General features: G+C 35.7%; 1 pseudogene across 1 annotated transcript; it reads right to left on the bottom strand.

Annotated features, from left to right (window-relative positions):
- Positions 1 to 12,625: 12,625 nt before the first annotated feature.
- LOC111147020 lies at positions 12,626 to 15,538 on the bottom strand (annotated as a pseudogene). Its single transcript, XR_002640582.1, has one exon. The product of XR_002640582.1 is annotated as a heat shock protein HSP 90-alpha pseudogene (transcript).
- Positions 15,539 to 18,552: the final 3,014 nt, after the last annotated feature.

The raw sequence follows: 18,552 nt of genomic DNA, 5'->3' as shown, positions 1-18,552 counted from the left end.
ATATTAATGTTTCGATCTTTAAAATAATAAACAAACTCAAAAATTTGAATATGTTCTGTCTGAATTATTTTAGAGGAAACTCCGCATGAGAGTTGTCTCAAGGTTACTATCTACCATTTACGGGATGAAGTGTTTTCCATGTTTTATCTCACTTACTATCTTCAACAGTGCTTTGAAATAGTTTAGTTTCCCCCATTTTACAGGCAGGAAATCCAAGTTCAGAGGTAATATGACCAAGTTCAGTCAACTACTAAACAATGAGATATTACAGTCCATTTGGCTTGGATAATATACTCTAAGTCACTACCCTATACTTTCTAAAACATTGACTTCATTAAGTAGTTCTTAAATTTTGGGAACCGAGGGCGGCATGTGACATGACATTCCTTGACCTTAATCAATAGTCTAATCAATTTCCAGCCTTCTTTTCAGGGAGTTATTTACTACTCTCCCATGTAAGCATGAAGCATGTAAGCATTCAATTTGTAATTTTTTGATATTGTCTAGTAATTGAAAAAGTAAAATTATTATTTTTGTGTGTATTCAATTAGATTTGACTAGTAGCTTCTTCCTTTTTTTTTTTTTTTGAGAAAAAGACCTACTTTACAATATATAATAGATCTAAGTTTAAAAGAAAAACAAAGTATCTTGCTGTAGAACTCTCAATCATCTATCAGAACACTAAATAAAAGAAAAACCTCCATAATTAGTCTTATCTTAGACTTTAACAGATTAATTTCATATTAAAACTGTAGTAAAATGAATGTATAAGATTATCTCTCTACTCCCAGGGCTTCCAAATCCTTATCACTAGTTTGAAAATTATTTATAGAGAAGTTTCTGAAATCGTCATTGAGGAATATTTGACACTTTTTGTTCATGCTGAAGACACAAGATAGTAGACATTTATCTCCCTTTATATAGTAGAAGGATATTATTAAACAATTATGGAATTGCTCCTTATGCTGGCTTAATCGTACTCTTTAAATACATGTATTTCAACTGAAATAAATAGAGGAATCCATTAATGAATATCACCCACCAAACATTGAATGTGAAACAGCATGACATTTATTTAAGTTGTACGTAGAGGTTGCGAAATTTTAATTAGACCTTTATATGATCTTTCTTGAGCCAGCGAAGCTGCTGCCAACATTCCAGTATTCCAACCGAACCGCCATCTAACTGAAACCTTCTAGAAAACTACAAGTGAGAACTACCCTGCTGAGCTCAATCAACCCACAGACATACAAAGGAAAATGATACATTTTTGTTGTTGTTTTCAGCCACTAAATTCGAGGTTTGGTTATATAGTGCAAAAAAAAAAAAAAAAGAAACAAACAAAAACAAGCAAAAAAACTGTGACAAGAAAACGATTAATTAATTAATTAATATTTAATAAAATTAATATTCATTAATTTTGAAATATAGTATATACTAGAATCCTCGTTATAAGATAATTTAGAGATGAACATTGGGTATTTATGCATATTAAATAATTATCGGTAACTTTCAGGGTGTGAAAATGATAACTTGGGGAGTAACTCAGGGAGATTTATTACATTTTTTTTCAGCTGAGTTTCCACATGTTAGGAAACATGAGTATTAATGTAGGGAATTAAATTGATAACAGTTTATGCAATATAAGTAGCACAATAACTGGGTCTTATTAGTTTTTTGATGAATTTTAGTCCCCTTGTACTATACTGTTAATCAAATATTTATATAAAATAATATCCAATAAACTCAAGAATTAGGAAAAATGAGTGAAACATAATTTAGAAGGGCAATATGAAAACATGGGACAATTTTGATGAAAGCCCAAGAAGCAACAGCTTAGCCTTCATTGAGCATCTAACAAAAGCCAATCCCTAAGGTGGACAATTAAATTTTCATATTTAACATTATGTGTTGCCAACAACCAGCCCTGATGAAAGGAGAGCTGAGACAATAGGAACATTTAGGATACACTTATTGAGAATAAGTTGCAATTAAAAATTATATGATTAAGGATAGCAAGTGACAACCGCTCTGTGCTGGAGAAAAGAGAACTATTAATGAATTTGAACATTAAGTAAGTACATTGAATAGTGAGGTGATGTCTGTTCTCTGGGTCAAAGGGAATCCCTGAAGGCTGTGTTTATAAGAGATCAATTGCTTCCGTATCATTGTCAGACCGTTTTTGAAAGAGGCTTTGAAAGAATCAAGAGAAATGGACGGTTGCTGAAAAACATTTTGTTTTCTATTTAAATATATTTGAGTTAAATATATTTAAATGTAGACAGCCGACATTTCCAATATCTTCTTGCTAATCACTAAATGCATTTATTACTATCTAATCCCCAAGAAACAATTGAGGTGGCTTACAAAGCAAAACATACATAATAAGATGAACGTTTTGAAATTGAAAACAAGGTCCAAGGGGAAAACATTAGAAAGCGATATAAAAAGGCCACTTTCTCGTGGCTGTCATATAGAGAAACATTTGATCAAAGTTAAATGCAGAATGTTCTCTGGCTGATATGGAGTAGATGGTGGTAGACTAGAGCTTCTTCCTTGGCAACTAAAACAGTAGATTAAGAGATGGGAAAAGAAAGCTGCTAAGTACGCAATGGTTGTTGCTAAGGCAAATAGAACTGGGGAAACCAAGACTTTCGAGAGAGAAGACCCTCTTAGAAGGGAGTAACCTCCTGGCAATGGTTGTACTTTGGAACAGTTTTCTAATTCTGGTGATTTCAGAAAGTTGACTATCCTGGTTTATGTGCCCTTGAGTGACATCTGCTAAGAGAAAACTAGAAGTGGCAAATATCGCTGCAAAGCTTTGAGCGGCCACAGACACATGAGCAGTTTCTTCCTGAGTACACTTGTTAAATCCTAGGATTCTGTGGCACTCAGTTGAAAATCCTTAGAAGGCAAGGCAGAACATTTCGTTAGTTTTCTGAGAGGAAGGTAAGATTTCTTTAGGAAGAAATTCCCCCAAAGAACCCAAAGGACTTTGAGGCCTGAAGGACAAGAGAAGTCGTAGATGGGATGGGCTTTTCCAGGACTATAACACACCTGTGATACGGCAGGTCCTTGATTCCAATCAAATGCTCAGAAACTACTTGATCTGAGCAGGGAGCTTAATTTTCCTCTGAAGATCCACATGGTAAATATATTTGACTTAGCAGGCATAGAGTCTCTCCCTGCTTCTTCTCAGCTATGCCATTGTACTGTGAACTCAGTCACAGACAATATGTATGTAAATAAGCAGGAATGTGTTCCAGTAAAACTTTGTTTATAAGATAAGAAAGCTAGCCGGGTTTGATCCATGCACTATGGTTTTCTAACCCTTGGCCTAGAGAATGGTAATATTGCCCATTTTTTCATGCAATGTCACTGTTAGGTATTCAATCAAAAACCATGGGCATTAAAGAGGGCATGTGATGTGATGAGCACTACTATATGCAAATGATGAATTATTGAACTCTACAGCTGAAAATAGTGATGTACTATATGCTGGCTAATTGGATTTAAATTAGGGATAAAACATGCTTATTACATCAAATAATAGAACTAAAAACCAAGAGAGAAAGAGAGAATGAAAGATGAAACAGACCCACAGATGAACCAGAAACTGAAGGTAGCTGACTAGGGTTTTGAAGTGCCTGTGGTGATTGTTTTTCAAGAAATAAAAGGATAAACAAAGTAGATAAAAATAAAAAGATTTTCACAAATTATTTGGAATCCATGAAAGGAAATGAAAGGAGACTCTGAAGCTGGGTAATAGAACACCGAAATTAAGAACAATTTAAGTCACATAATGATCAGACAGAGAAGATAGGGAGAAAAGGAAGTTAATAGAAAGTATGCAAATGGAAGGGAAACGGTTAAAATAATGATTAAAAGGACATAATTCCTTTAGATGGGCAAGCATAAGATTGACAATTAACTTCTCAACAGAAATCACAAAAATTAGAAGACAATGAATTAAGTTCTCTACAGTGTTGAAAGAAATAACCAAAAATCTGGAACCCAGGAAAAATACCCTTTAAAAAGGAAGGATTATTTTGAAGCATTTCAGGTAGTAGTCTTATTAATCTTGGTGTTGGTAACCTGAAAAATTCATCTAATTGTATATGGATGCCATGTGCTTTTTCGTATATACGTATACAGAATAAAAGATATAGTAACATCACAATGAAGTAAAATAAACATAAGAAATAGTAGATATTCTGTTAAGGGTTAATGTAGTTGAAGTGGTACAGTTTGTGACAAGCAGATGCATTCACAGAACTCAGAATATGTGGAGTAAATGTATGCTCTATCAGACAGATCATATTATCTCTACATTTCTCTCAACCTGATTCCTAGAGGATGCCGATTCAGGATTTACTCTCTAACGGGGCTCTGAAATACTAATAACTTATTTTTGCTGATAGGGATCTACTTGGTGTAGGAGTCAGACAGGGATGTAATAGGGGAAGATTTCTTATGGAAATTGAGGCATACCAGTAATCTCATGTTGGGAATGTCCCAGAATTAAATTCAGTTTTAGTCTAAATCCACTCAGTACATACTAGAAAATTGAAAATTTTGGCTTCAAGGTCAATAGTATTTTGAAGAATAAAAATGTTTTTACAATGTAAGCTGCTTTCTTAGTTTTTTAGCCCATGAAATAAACTTTTAAAATATTTGTTTGTTTGTTTACTTAATTACTTATTTATGAACGTACGTAGCTGTAAGGTCTGACTTCCAGTTCCCAGTGAGCATTATGCATTGATGTCCAATCTTCCTTAAGAAAAGAGTCGGGCTTCCTTCCAGGGGTGCTGGAGGACTGGGGATTGAAGGAGGTGGGAGGTGTTTGGTAAAATGGGGTAGAGCGACACATAATATTTGACTGCAGGGGAACTAGAAAGATTCTCTAGGTAAAGTAATTTAAAGGGGAAAATGGAAAATATGCAAACGTTGTCCTCTGATACAATCATTGACTATTAGATTTATGTAAACAAAAAAACGAGGCAGTTTAGTTCTTTATAGCCCCAGAGGAAAGTCATAGCACTCAAATTTATCTTATGGAAGTTTTCAATTTTTAAAACCTTTACATTTCTCCCAAAATAATGTAAACTAAATGAGCACAAGCATTTTTTTTTTCTATCTTGTTCACATTGTTTCTATGACTCATATGGAGTACAGTAAATGTTTGTTGAGAAATGAAGGAAGGAGGGAGTGAGAGAGAGGGGAGGGAAGAGAGGGGGAAAGACAGACTAATACAAAGAAGAGAAGGGGGGAAGGAGATAAAGAAATTTTGACAAAGAGATTACTAAAAAAAGTAATTATTTCATTGATATGTTTATATTTCTTTTTTTTAAAGATTTTATTTATTTATTTATTAGACAGAGATCAAAATTAGGCAGAGAGGCAGGCAGAGAGGAAGAAGCAGGCTCCCCGCCAAGCAGAGAGCCCAATGTGGGGCTCAATCCCAGGACCCTGAGATCATGACCTGAGCCAAAGGCAGAGGCTTTAACCCACTGAGCCACCCAGGTGCCCCAATATGTTTCTATTTCTTTACATTTTTATTGAAGTAATGGATAATCAAACATTTAATATTTAATATTTATGCTGAATTGATTTAATAAAAAGTAGTAAGAAACTACTGAGAGAATATAATAATGACCTGATTAAATAAAATTTAGGGCATGAGATAAGAAATCAGATTTAGGGGCACCTGGGTGGCTCAGTGGGTTAGAGCCTCTGCCTTCGGCTCAGGTCATGATCCCAGGGTCCTGGGATCGAGCCTCGCATCGGGCTCTCTGCTCAGCGGGGAGCCTGCTTCCTCCTCTCTCTCTGCCTGCCTGTGATCTCTGTCTGTCAAATAAATAAATAAAATCTAAAAAAAAAAAAAAAAAAAAAAAAAAGAAATCAGATTTATATCCTACCTAGAGGGACTTGCTCAATTTGCAGATATAGTATCTACATCTAGTACATATTTGAAAAACCAAAACATGCTAAGTGCTCAGAATACATATGACATCTATTTCTGCCTTGTGGATTATAAACTGATACTGGTAGCTAGATAAAATGAACACAAGAGAACGGCAATACTTGTAGGGGGCAAGAAGGGGTAAATGTCAGCTTGAAAAATACAACAAACCAAAGGCTATTTTTTTATTTTTTTATTTTTTTAATTTCTTTTCAGTATACCAGAATTCATTGTCTATGCGCCACACGCAGTGCTCCATGCAATACGTGCCCTCCATAATACCCACCCCCAGGCTCACCCAATTTCCCACACCCTGCCCCTTCAAAACCCTCAGATTGAAGGGAGTTGAGGGAAATTGGGAGGGGGAGGTGAACCACGAGAGATTATGGACTCTGAAAAACAAAGGCTATTTTTACAAGAAAATAATGGTCTTGCAGAGTTGCCTCCCTCTTCCTACCCACACAACTGTTACCTTCAGTCTAATTCATTATTAGGACTACAACCTCTTCTTAACCAGATAACTTCTACCAACTCTTACAAACATTATCCCTCCCCTGTGCTATCTTTCAGGTCGCCTGAGAGGGAGAGGTCTCCAAAATCTGCACAGTGTTAACGTACTCCTTGGGTCTTCAGACCATATCACAGTCCATAACGCCACAATTTCCAATGTTCTGATCATTTTTCAGTATAAGTTTGGTTTGTCTTAAATTAGAATGTTTAACAAAATAATCTTATTTTATGTTTCTATTTCTATATGAGCCTTTTCCATTCTGATCAGTGCATTTTCTCTCAAAACTCTAGCAAATGAAATTCCCACTGGTGGTTCTTGGTTTATTCAATCAAAAGCCATAGGCATTTTGGTGTTTTTCCTATGTTTAATCTTTACCTCTACCCCTACGGTTGCCAGCACAGTACGTCTCACTGAATCAATCATTCCAGAATAATTATCTGCTTCTGACACTGGCCCTAAAAACAGTTTTAAAGTTTTTTTTTTGTTTTGTTTTGTTTTTTGTTTTTGAGAGAGAGTGAGAGAGGGAGAAAGAGAGAAAGAAAAAGAGAAAGAAAGAGAAGGAGGAAGGAAAGGGAGAAAGAAAGGGAAAGAGAAAAGGAAGGAGAAAGAGAAAGATGAAAGAAAGAGAAAGAGAAAGAGAAAGAGAAAGAGAAAGAGAAAAAGAAAGAGAAAGAGAAAGAGAGAAAGGGAGTGAGCTGTGTGGGGCAAGGGTCAGAGGAAGAGAGAGAGGATCTCAAGAAGACGCTCCAGAGTGTGGAGCCCACCGTGACGCTTGATATCAAAACTTTGAGATCATGACATGAGCTGAAACCAAGACTCAGATGCTTACCTGACTAAGCCACCCAGGTGCCCCCCTCGATTTTTTTTTTTTTTAATTTCAATGTGTTGCCTCAGTCCCGCCAATGGCAAACTCTGACAATTTTTGAAAATAAAGATATAATTTCCATAAATTATTCTCAAACAAATGTTATGGTATGTATGTTTTGGTTTTACCCAATCCAGGGTTTCCATTCCAAGTTTGCCTCAGTTTTTTCATTAATTTTTTTATATAAGGTATTTTTTTCAAAGCCAAAGAAATGTTGTATTAACAGGGAACAGAGTTAATATGTATTTTGAAAATTGAGCTCAATTTTATTATCTTATTATTCTAGTTGATTTACAGTCTAAATATCTGTTTATATTTAGATACCATGTTAATAGTAAATGAATTATAATTTCCTTGTTCTAGGTTTCTGGAACACCAGGATAAGAAAATGTTACACACCATAAGACATTTCAATTTAGATTTTATGAGTTTTGGGTTGACTATGTTCAGTTGTTTTTAAAACAGAGTTTCTCTATTGCTCTATCAAAATGATGGAAAATTTTCAACAATTCTTTAGAAATCTCTGCTATTTAAATCACTTTCATTTGGTGTATTCACTGCAGGGTACGTGTCTAATTTTTTACTTTAGTTAAAGCAGACATCAAAGAAAAAACTGAACATTAAATTATCTCATTAAATATTTTCTTAGCTGGTGAAAAGACTCTGCTGTGAAGTTGGGAAAGACTGTGCAGAAAAGCATCTTTTTTTGAACGGTGAATGAATGCCGCAGAGCTGGCAATAACCTTGGTACCAAGACCAAAAATGCAGCAAGTGGCTTTTTCTTAGATGTAAAATAACAAAAGGGAATAGTGCTCTTATTTCAATGTGATCACTTCCCAGCTTTTGTTTCTTGTCACTAAGAAACAAAGAGAATCATAAACCAAAAAATTTCACTGTGTGGTTAAAAAAAAACAAAACACACAAAAAAACAGCACTTCGAAGACAGGAAGAGACACAGAAACAACAGGAATCCTGCTTTGAATTCCCATGGACATTCGCTGCTTCAGAAGTTCTGCTTCTGTCCTTGTGAAGGCGTTAAATGTGTCAAGAGTCTGTAACAGACTGTTGGCAGACCGTTGGAAGTCAATGGAGCAGTCAGACAATTAGACACAGTTTTCCATTTGGCTTAAATGAGTAATCACCTCATTCCCACTATACTGTTTCCCGACATCTATGACCATTTCATACCCCGCTCCCAGAAGAAAATAATATCCTCCACCCAGAGCAGTAATTACATGCTTGTGTTGACTTGGGGGTGACTTTCAGCAGTGGACACCATTATTTCTTTAACAGAAGAGCCAGTAAACAATGTTAATATGTCTGTTGTCTTCTGAAAGTTTCTTCTTTCTTCATTGGTGCCTGTATTTGTTTGCAAAGAAAATGGAGGTCCTCCTTGGGGAGCCAAAGATAGTTCTATATTCTCTTTGTCTGCTAGGCAGAAGAGTGACAAAATCAAGGCTCATTCATTGAAAGTGGGAAAATGCCCTAGTCGCCTCCCCAGATTTTTCTGTCAGCTTGTTAAAACAATTGGGAAATCCAATTTTCTGAATTCCCACAGCAACTTCTAATCACTATTCTTAGCATAAATAAAAACTCACATAAACTGTAATCTGTTCATACACTGATGAATGGATAATATGGTTATGAACATGAACTCATTTAATACAACTTTCATTTAAAAATATATTCAAATATTTTGTTGGTTAATTAATTCATTGTTAATCATAAGCCATGAAATACATTTAGTTTAATTTACCAGTTGATTCATTTTCCCAAAGTCATAAATAATCAGTATTAGGCATCTGGAAATATAATCCCTGACACCTTATTCTATCTCCAGAATTTAATATACCCTACCATGTTTTTAGAGAACCACATGGCTCCATAGGTAGAGTTCATACCATTTAAATTACCAGTGGTAAGATTAGAAAGCTTTTGATACTTATTAGGTATATGTACTAAAGCTGATCAAATCCAAAGAAATATAAAACCTGGCTAAAGGATAAAAGGTATTATATTCCAAAAAAGTTTTTTTTTTTTTTAATTAGGCATCTTGTGAGTCTTTGAAGTATGAAAGATTCGATGTTTTAAAGTCCACACAGAGACAGAAAAAAATAGCATGATTAACTGTTTTAATATAAATTATGGTTTCTGATAATTAGATAATAATATACATAAAGGGAGCATTGTATCACAAAAGGGGAAAGGATTTTGCACATGCTGTCTGCATATGAATGTTGTATCTGTGGTAAGGCTTAAGACATTGCAATGATAGTCAAGATGCAGATGAATTAATGCTACACACAGAGTAGTTACAGAAGTGTGATTATATGGGTCAGAGACTTGCAAGGAAGATACAAAGGCATTATATACACTCCCTGCTTCATTTCTCCTGCTAAATCTATCTTTGCATACAACAGAAGAAGTAATGAAAGTTAGTCTTTCTAGCTCTTATGCTGGCTATATGCATCGCAGGGGAGTCATGAATTCAGGCAATTAAATGGCAAAAGAGGGACACCTTGGTGGCTCTGTCAGTTAAGCACCTTCAGGTCAGGTCATGATTCCAGGGTCCTGGGATCGAGCCCCGCATTTGGCTTCTTGCTTAGCCGAGAGACTGCTACTCCCTCTGCCTGCTGTTCCCCCTGCTCTGCTCTCTCTCTCTTCTCTCTCTTGACAAATGAATAAATAAAATCTTTAAAAAAATATTGCCAAAGAGACAAGGGAAGATCAGAGTAGAAGGTGGAACAGGAGGACCCTCTATATCTTTTCAATAAATAATGATTTAAAATTAATCCAAAATGTTACTTTGCAATCCTGAGAAATTTCCAGTTTTTATTTGGCATAAAATAATTACTGATTTTCTTTTTTAATAGCAAGTATATAACAATTATGTCTAATAATGATGAATTTTCCATATTCTTGATGAAGATCTAATTTAGCTATTTTTAATTCTTTCAAGATTGGTGACTGGTTTTGGTGACATGACTGATTTCCTTTGTGTGACTAGTTTTATCCATTCTAGAATCTTATAGGACTGTCTATTCTCATTGATGTTCTTAACTTTCATGATAACTTGCAAAGTTGTTGCTGACCATTCGTTCATTCATTCATTCAATGGTATTCAATGGGTCAATTGAGATTATAGTTTGAAATGTCTCCTCAGTTCCAGGAATGTATTTTGGTATTATTTTTTTGATAATATTCTTCCCTTCGTTTATTTTTTCCTTTGCCTAGCATTGATACTAGTGCATCAAATGTTTGATGTCTCATATCTATTCTCTTTATCTGGTTCTCTCAACATTTTTCATATTTTTCCTCACGGTTTTATGAAAATTCATTTAATGTATCTTTCAAACTTTGCAGTTATTTTTTAAGTTTTAAGAAGTCTTTCTTGTTTTCTCATTATTTCACTTTGATTGTACATGTTTTTCCAAACCTTCTCATTAGATGCAATATGGTTCTAGAAACTGTAGGGAAACAAATTAGAGCTTTTCGTTCTTGTTGTTAGATATTTCATCTACTTTTGGAATTATCTCAGCATATTTCTGAGATAAGATTTTCTACTTGTTTGCTTATTGTTTTTTTTTCACTTTTTTTAGTTTTTATTTTTATATCATTTCAAGCATATAAAGGTTGCAATGTATTTTTATTAAGATACACTATATATCCCTTACTCATCATTTTTAATATTTTGCCACATTTGTTTCTTCACCCTCTCCGTATTTACTATTATTACTTTATTTTTAAGTACAATGCTTATTTTAGGATAGTTTTAGATTGACAGAAAAAATGGTGAAATTAGTACAGAGGTTTGCCATATATTTCACACCAAGTTTTCCCTATGGTTAACATCTATCTGTCTTTGGGAGGGTACATTTCTCACAAAGAACAAACCGGCACTGGCATATTATTGTTAGATAAAGTCTGTACTTTATTCATTCTCCTTAGTTTTTACTGTTTTTTGTTTTTGTTTTTGTTTCTTTTCTGTAGGATCCCATCCAGGATTCCACATTACATTTTAATTCCTTTTGTCTGTGACACTCTCAGACTTCCCTTATTTTTCAGGCATTTCTATTAAACTTCAACTATCTTGATATGTCTTATGAATATCAATTAGCCATTCATATTTTAGAATGTAAATGTAATGCTATATGACAAGTAGCTCTCTCTTTTTGTTGTTTTTGTTTGTTTTCTATAGGTTAATATCTAGGTTTGTCTTCCTTCTCCTTTACATGAGAAGATTCACTAATGGTTATTATGCTTATGAGAAGAATTTGTTGTCTGGAAGGTATCAGTAGAGTTCTAAATGAAGATAGCATAATCACAGATCTGGACTTTACGATGGATTTTTAAATGTCGAATGGCTGGATTTTTCTTCCATATAAGACCATAGCTGCCTTAACTCTCCATTGACATTTCTTTCACTAACTTTTAAAAGGAAGGCATTGAGTTTTTGTCTTTTAGCCTAGGGATAAGTGAGACACTACCTGACCGTAGTCTGCATGAAAGATAGATGTAGCATCAAAAAATTGGTCCTGGGGCTCCTAGACAGATGTTTAATTAACTGCTCCCTCTCTGGTACTTCTGCTTCCAGCCTCCACTACCAACCTGGAAAGTAGACACTTTCTGACAATTAGTGTTCTGCATATTCTGGAAGATTTCACCTCATATTCATTCTGGTTCTCTCTTTGAGGAATTTGTTGAAATATATATATATATATGATTTCTATTGGGCCCACTTCAGTCTCTCTGACATTTGGCTTTATTCTTTTTAAAAATGTCTTCCTGGAAAGTTAATGGGACTTGGGAATGAGGAAGACAAAGTCGTTTCCTCAAGTCTTGAAACTTTAACACAAATGTTCTTGTAATTCTTTTTAATCTTTGACAATCGAACAAGAGAAATGATATATGCTGCATACATTTCTTTGATTACTATTGAGTTTGATCTTTTTTATTAATCTTCATCTGATTTCTGATTTTTTGGTAGTTATCTCTTAATGTGTGCTGCTGTAATGACAATTTTGTGAGATTTTCTTTTTTGATTTCTACTATTTTTTATCTAATTTATACTTGCATTATTTAGCAAATAAACTTTCATGACTTACAAATATTTATCAAAATATTTATATAAGTTTGTGATTTTATATATAAGCAATAAGGATTATTTATTTGTCAGAACAAAATTACCTACTTTTCCTAATTCCATGCTGATATTTTGGGCTTTGCCCATATTTATATTATTGTTTCTGGTTCTTTTATTTTTTAAATTTTTTAAACTTTTTTTTAATTTGTATTTGTTACAACCTTTTAAAGTAGAACATGACTTGAGCACTACATTTCCACTTACAGAACTTGTGGAGTTACTTCTCCAACAGCTTTACAACACGACTAAGTAGGCTGAGAATGTTGCTACTCTAAACAATGCTCTTCTTTGGAAAACAAGCCCTATCCACGGTTACTCCCATCCAGTTGGTTTGGTTTGACTACTAGTTTCTAGAGGTCTGGTACATGTAGCTGGTAACTACAGGGGACAGAAGATTTAAAAAGTAGATTCTAGATGGTGAGAGTTGTTTTAACCAACAGTTCTCTTTAAAACTTCAAGGTATAGCTCGGAACACTTCAGTGACAGACAAATTTGGTCTTACTAAGGAATCCGCTTGGTAGCTGAACACTTTAGATCACAGTTAATGTTAGGTTACGTACACCTCACAACAAAGGTCACCTTGTCCAGTTACAATGAGCCGGCGTGGAACTAGGGAAGAAAAATTAGCTGGCTTTAGTTCCTACACGTCACAGTATCACACTCAAACAGAAAGAAATCTTATCTTCCCCTTAAGTAGTTATTGTCATGCCATACAAATTCTTAAAATGTTAACGAAAATAAAGAAAAACATCCTTGAAAATATATTATCAGAGGGAATGAAGATAAAGTATCGAATACATGTACAATTCATTCTCGTGGCACCTAGTCAACCTCCTCCATGTGCAATGTGTCGTCATCACCTTCCAAGGGCACATCTCCTTGCTCACCGAGGCACTGCTGTCGTCAGCGGTGGGGTCATCTTCATCAATACCGAGACCGAGCTTGATCATCCTGTAGATTCTGTTAGCACGTGTCTGCAGATCTTCCAAACTGAAACCGGAGGACAGGAGCGCTGTCTGGTAGAGCAGGACGACCAGGTCTTTCACAGACTTGTCATTCTTGTCGGCCTCAGCCTTCTGCCGTAAGGTCTGGATAATGGAGTGGTGGGGGTTAATCTCCAGGTGCTTCTTCGCGGCCATGTAGCCCATGGTGGAATTATCTCTCAAGGCCTGGGCCTTCATGATCCTCTCCACATTTGCCATCCAGCCGTACGTGCTTGTCACAATGCAGCACAGGAGGTCACCAATTGGTTTGACACAACCACCTTTTCTACTTTTTCTCCAAGATATCCTTCGTGAACTTGCACAGCTTTTCGAACTTTTTTTTCTCTTCCTTTTCTTTTTCTCTTCTTCATCTTCTGGAAGTTCCAAGCCCTTTTTGGTTACAAACACCAACATCTTCCCCTCAAACTCCTTCAGCTGCTGGACTCAGTACTCATCAATGGGGTCGATCATATAGATCACTTCCAGGCCATGCTTCCGAAAACGCTCCACCAAGGCCGAGTTCGCTACCTGGTTCTTGCCTGTGAGGTAATAGATGTGTTTCTGGTTCCCCTTCATTATGGTGTGGTAGTCCTTGAGAGAGACCGTCTCGTCACCAGAGGTAGACGTGTAATAGCGCAACAGCTCGAACAGCTTCTTACGATTCTGAGAGTCCTTGTGTATTCCCAGCTTGATGTTTTTCGAGAACTGCTCATAAAACGTTTTGCAGTTCTCTTTGTCTTTGGCCAGTTCGGTGAAGAGTTCTAAGCACTTTTTGACCAAGTCCCTTCTGATAACCTTTAAAATTTTGCTTTGCTGCAGCATCTCAGAGGAAATATTTAGAGGAAGATCCTCAGAGTCCACCACACCTCTGATGAAATTCAGATACTCAGGGATGAGCTCCTCACAGTTATCCATGATGAAAACTCTGCAAACATACAACTTAATATTGTTCTTTTTCTTTCTGTTCTTGAATAGGTCAGAGGGAGCACGTCTTGGCACAAAGAGAAGAGCTCAGAATTCCAACTGTCCTTCCACTGAAAAATGCTTCACTGCCAAGTGATCTTCCCAGTCATTGGTCAAACTCTTGTAAAATTCTCCATATTCTTCATCGGTAATATTGTCGGGGTTTCTGGTCCAAATAGGTTTTGTCTTGTTCAGTTCTTCCTGATCAATGTACTTCTCTTTTATCTTCTTCTTCTTCTTGTCACCATCCTTCTTCTCATCCTCTTCCTCATCAGGACCAACATCTTCTATCTCAGGTTTGTCATCAGACTCCTTCTCTTCCTTTTCTTTTCCCTCCTCTTTCTCTTACTGTTCTTCAGCCTCATCGTCGCTCACGTCTTTATCACGTTCCTTCTCCACAGAGTGATGGGGTAGCTGGTGAACTAGGAGTGCTTCTTCACAATCTCCTTTATTCTCCTCTCCTCCAGGTACTCGGTCTGGTCTTCTTTCAGATACAGGATAACCTTTGTTCCCCCACCCATAGGTTTGCCTGTGTCGGTGCGGACCGTGAACGAGCCTCCTGTGAATGACTCCGAGGCATACTGCTCATCATTGTTATGCTTGGTGATCACTGTCACCTTCTCGGCGACCAAGTAGGCAGAATAGACCCCGATACTGAACTGACCCATCATAGAAATATCTGCACCAGCCTGCAGAGCTTCCATGAATGCTTTGGTCCCTGACTTGGCAATGGTGCGGAGGTTATTGATCAGGTCGGCCTTGGTCATGCTGATCCTGGTATCCACAATGATGAGGGTCCGGTCCTGCTTGTTCCGGATGAGGTTAATGCGCCGCTCTTTCCCCGAGTTGAGCTTGCTGGGGTCGGTCAGGATCTCGTATCGGATTTTGTCCAGAGCGTCCGACGAGTTGGAGATCAGCTCCCTGAGGAAGATCTCCTTGTTCGAGTAGAAGGTATTGATGATCAGCAACATCAACTGCACGATCTCCACCTGGAAGGCGAACATCTCCACCTCCTCCTCCTCCATCGGCTGGTCTTGGGTCTGGGTTTCCTCAGGCATCTTGGCTAATGGACTGCACCGGCTCCTGGAGGACACAGCACCAGGACGCAGGAGCAGCTCTATTTCTGTGTGTGTGTTTTTTTTTTTTTTTTAGAAGAAAGTAGCTTCTTAAAACCAAAACCATCATTTGTAAAATGAAGAACTAGTGCTCCCAAATAAGATTGTGTTTGGAAGGATCAAAGCACATAGCAAAGTATTAGTACAAAATTGACTATTTATATTGTTAATAGCATATTAGTAGTAGTAAGTTTATTTTCTTGTGTATTCTCAGTTCTTTAATTTTAAGGTTTCTTGAATAAGTATTTGGTCAATTTGACTTTATTTCTGTCAATGTATCCCTAAGAATTTGTTGTGGATAGGGACAAAGATCTTACACAAGAATGTTGGTCATAGCATTATTTCTAATGTGAGCTATTGGGAGGAATATAATTACCAACGGTAAGGCATCAGTTAAAAACACCCATATATAGAATATATTCAGTAATATAAATAAAATGTTAGAATATTTACTTACATTGGGAAGCATTAATAATACATCTTTTTAAGGAAAAAATCATGATACAAATCTGTGAGAAACAATTTATTCCATTTTTAAAATTATTGTGCATTTGTGTTGGAACAACAACAACAAAAAGACTGTGCACCAAATTGCAACAAGTATTGTCATTTTGTTGGACTATTCAATGTGATTTTTGCTTTCCATTTATACATTTTACTCAGTTTAAGGGTATATGCATTATAAATGTTATCAGATATATATACATGCTATGAACATAGAAAATAATGTTAAATAACTGGGCCAGAATTTGAAAACTGAGGGTCGTATGGAAATATCAACAAGCATATGTGTCTTATCAGAAAATCTTATGAGTAGAAATGGTTGAGATGTGACTAGTGAGAAAGAGAACACCTGGAAGGACAATTACTGCAAGTACCTTAAAGAGAAAAAAAAGGGACACCTGGGTGGCTCAGTCAGTTGGGCGTCTGCCTTCAGCTCAGGTCATGATCTTAGGGTCCTGGGATCGAGTCCCACATCGGGCTCTCTGCTCAACAGAGAGCCTGCTTCCCCCCTCTCTCTGCCTGCCTCTCTGCTTACTTGTGATCTCTCTCTCTGTCAAATAAATAAAATCTTTAAAAAATAATTTAGTGAGTAGATGTATGGATGGAGTATTCATAAGCAAGACCATAAAGAATAGCCAGATTGAAGAATGCTATCTGTAAGGAGAAGAACTTATAAGTAATATGTAATTCCATCAGATCATTAACGTTAGGAGAAGGAAAATACCATTGAAAACAGAACAAAGGTCTCTGAATGATCACCAAAATTGAGTTGAGTAGATGTAGAAAAAAATTTTCCATTTTAAAATCATTTATTTCAATAACCTGTCTTAAAAAAAAAAAGATTTTATTTATTTATTTGACAGAAAGGGAATGAGAGAGCCAGCACGGGCAGGGGGAGGGGCAAAGAGAGGGAGAGCAGATTCCCTGCTGATCAAGGAGCCTGATGTGGGACTCGGGGGTCACAACCTAAGCTGAAGGCAGATGCATAATGACGAAGCCACACAGGAGCCCCTTCAATAATCTTTCAAATGTGTTTTTATTTGATGATAGTAGAAAATAAAATTCCTATGTATATTGATAAATAATAATAATGCATTTTGAGGTAATACTATATTTTCATTTGAAAATTTACCCAACCACCTGAAAGTTAAATTATATGTCTTAATACCTACCTTGCCTTAAAATAAATACACTCAAAAATTAAATATCTTTATGCAGAGTATGCTTAGAATATTCAGTAATATTTCAACAATCTTTAAAATAGATAATACACATCACTTATATTAATCACATTTGTATGATTTTTCAAGAAATCCATTCATTTCATAGACCTCACACAAAATTATGAGACTTTTAGTAGCCCTGATTGATTTGAGAAAGAGCAGAAATAAACTAAAATACAAAAGTGGTAAAATATTAAAATAGACCCCAGATAAATGCAAAATATATTTTCTTAGAATGTAAATGAAGAATGAGAAAGTCTTTCCATAAAATGATTTTTTCTTGTTGAATTTATTAATTCATAAATAAATATAAACATGAATGGGAAATGTTTTGAGAAGCTCTTTCAAACTCTGGTGTTTCATTTATATAAATTACAAAGTAATTCACCTACTTTCCCTAAAGTACATCGCCACCATAAGCTTTGGATAATATTGATGTCTTCCAAACCATTCCAAAAGACATAATTTATGAGTATAGAAGTGAGATTATTTCATTAAAACCTTACAAAATAAATGAGTTCTCACTTTTAAAAAATTAATAAGAAAATCAAAGAAATAGAATTTTCTCAAAGTTCTCTGTTAATGAGTCTTGGCATTGAAAAATACTAGACTTTCCACATTTGATATATATTCCATATAATTTTAAATATATTTATAAAATTTCTAAAAATTGACTCATTAATTAACCAGCTTGAGCACTCTTCCCATACCTATGATACCTCATCGTAACTTCAAGACAAAAACTAAACACCTCCATGTAACACTCAATGCCCTTCACAATCTGCTCCTTTTCTCCACTGCCAGGCTCATTCCCTTGACATTGTGCCCATTGACTGACTTATTGGCCATAGCTGGTCTCTGAACATATGCTACTTTCACACCTCTATTTCTGACTCTGTCATTCTGTTTGCTGAGAATATAACTTACAGACAACGTAAGTAGCATATGTTCTTGAAGCCTTCTCTGTTCACTCAACTACATAGTGATCTTGTCTCTTCCATTGCACTAACTATAGGCTTCTCTTTTCTCAGCCAAAACAGTCATATGTATTAAAGTACATATATATATATATATATTTGTGTTTCACCATGTTTGCATCCCTCAAAACCTAGAAATGCCTCCTGCATTGCAATATGTCCTCAGGAAATTATTATAAGTGAATCAAATCATAAAGAAGAAAACACTAGACTTATCCAGGAGACCAAAGATCTAATTCTGGTTTTTTTTTATTGTTGTTGTTGTTGTTGTTGTTTTACTAAAAATCTAAAAATTGTATTTCCATT

This window comes from Enhydra lutris, unplaced genomic scaffold (assembly GCF_002288905.1).
Source record: "Enhydra lutris kenyoni isolate GAN:26980312 unplaced genomic scaffold, ASM228890v2 scaffoldscaffold15, whole genome shotgun sequence".
In the NCBI taxonomy this organism is placed as follows: Eukaryota; Metazoa; Chordata; class Mammalia; order Carnivora; family Mustelidae; genus Enhydra; species Enhydra lutris.
This window is presented reverse-complemented; position numbering and strand designations above follow the sequence as displayed.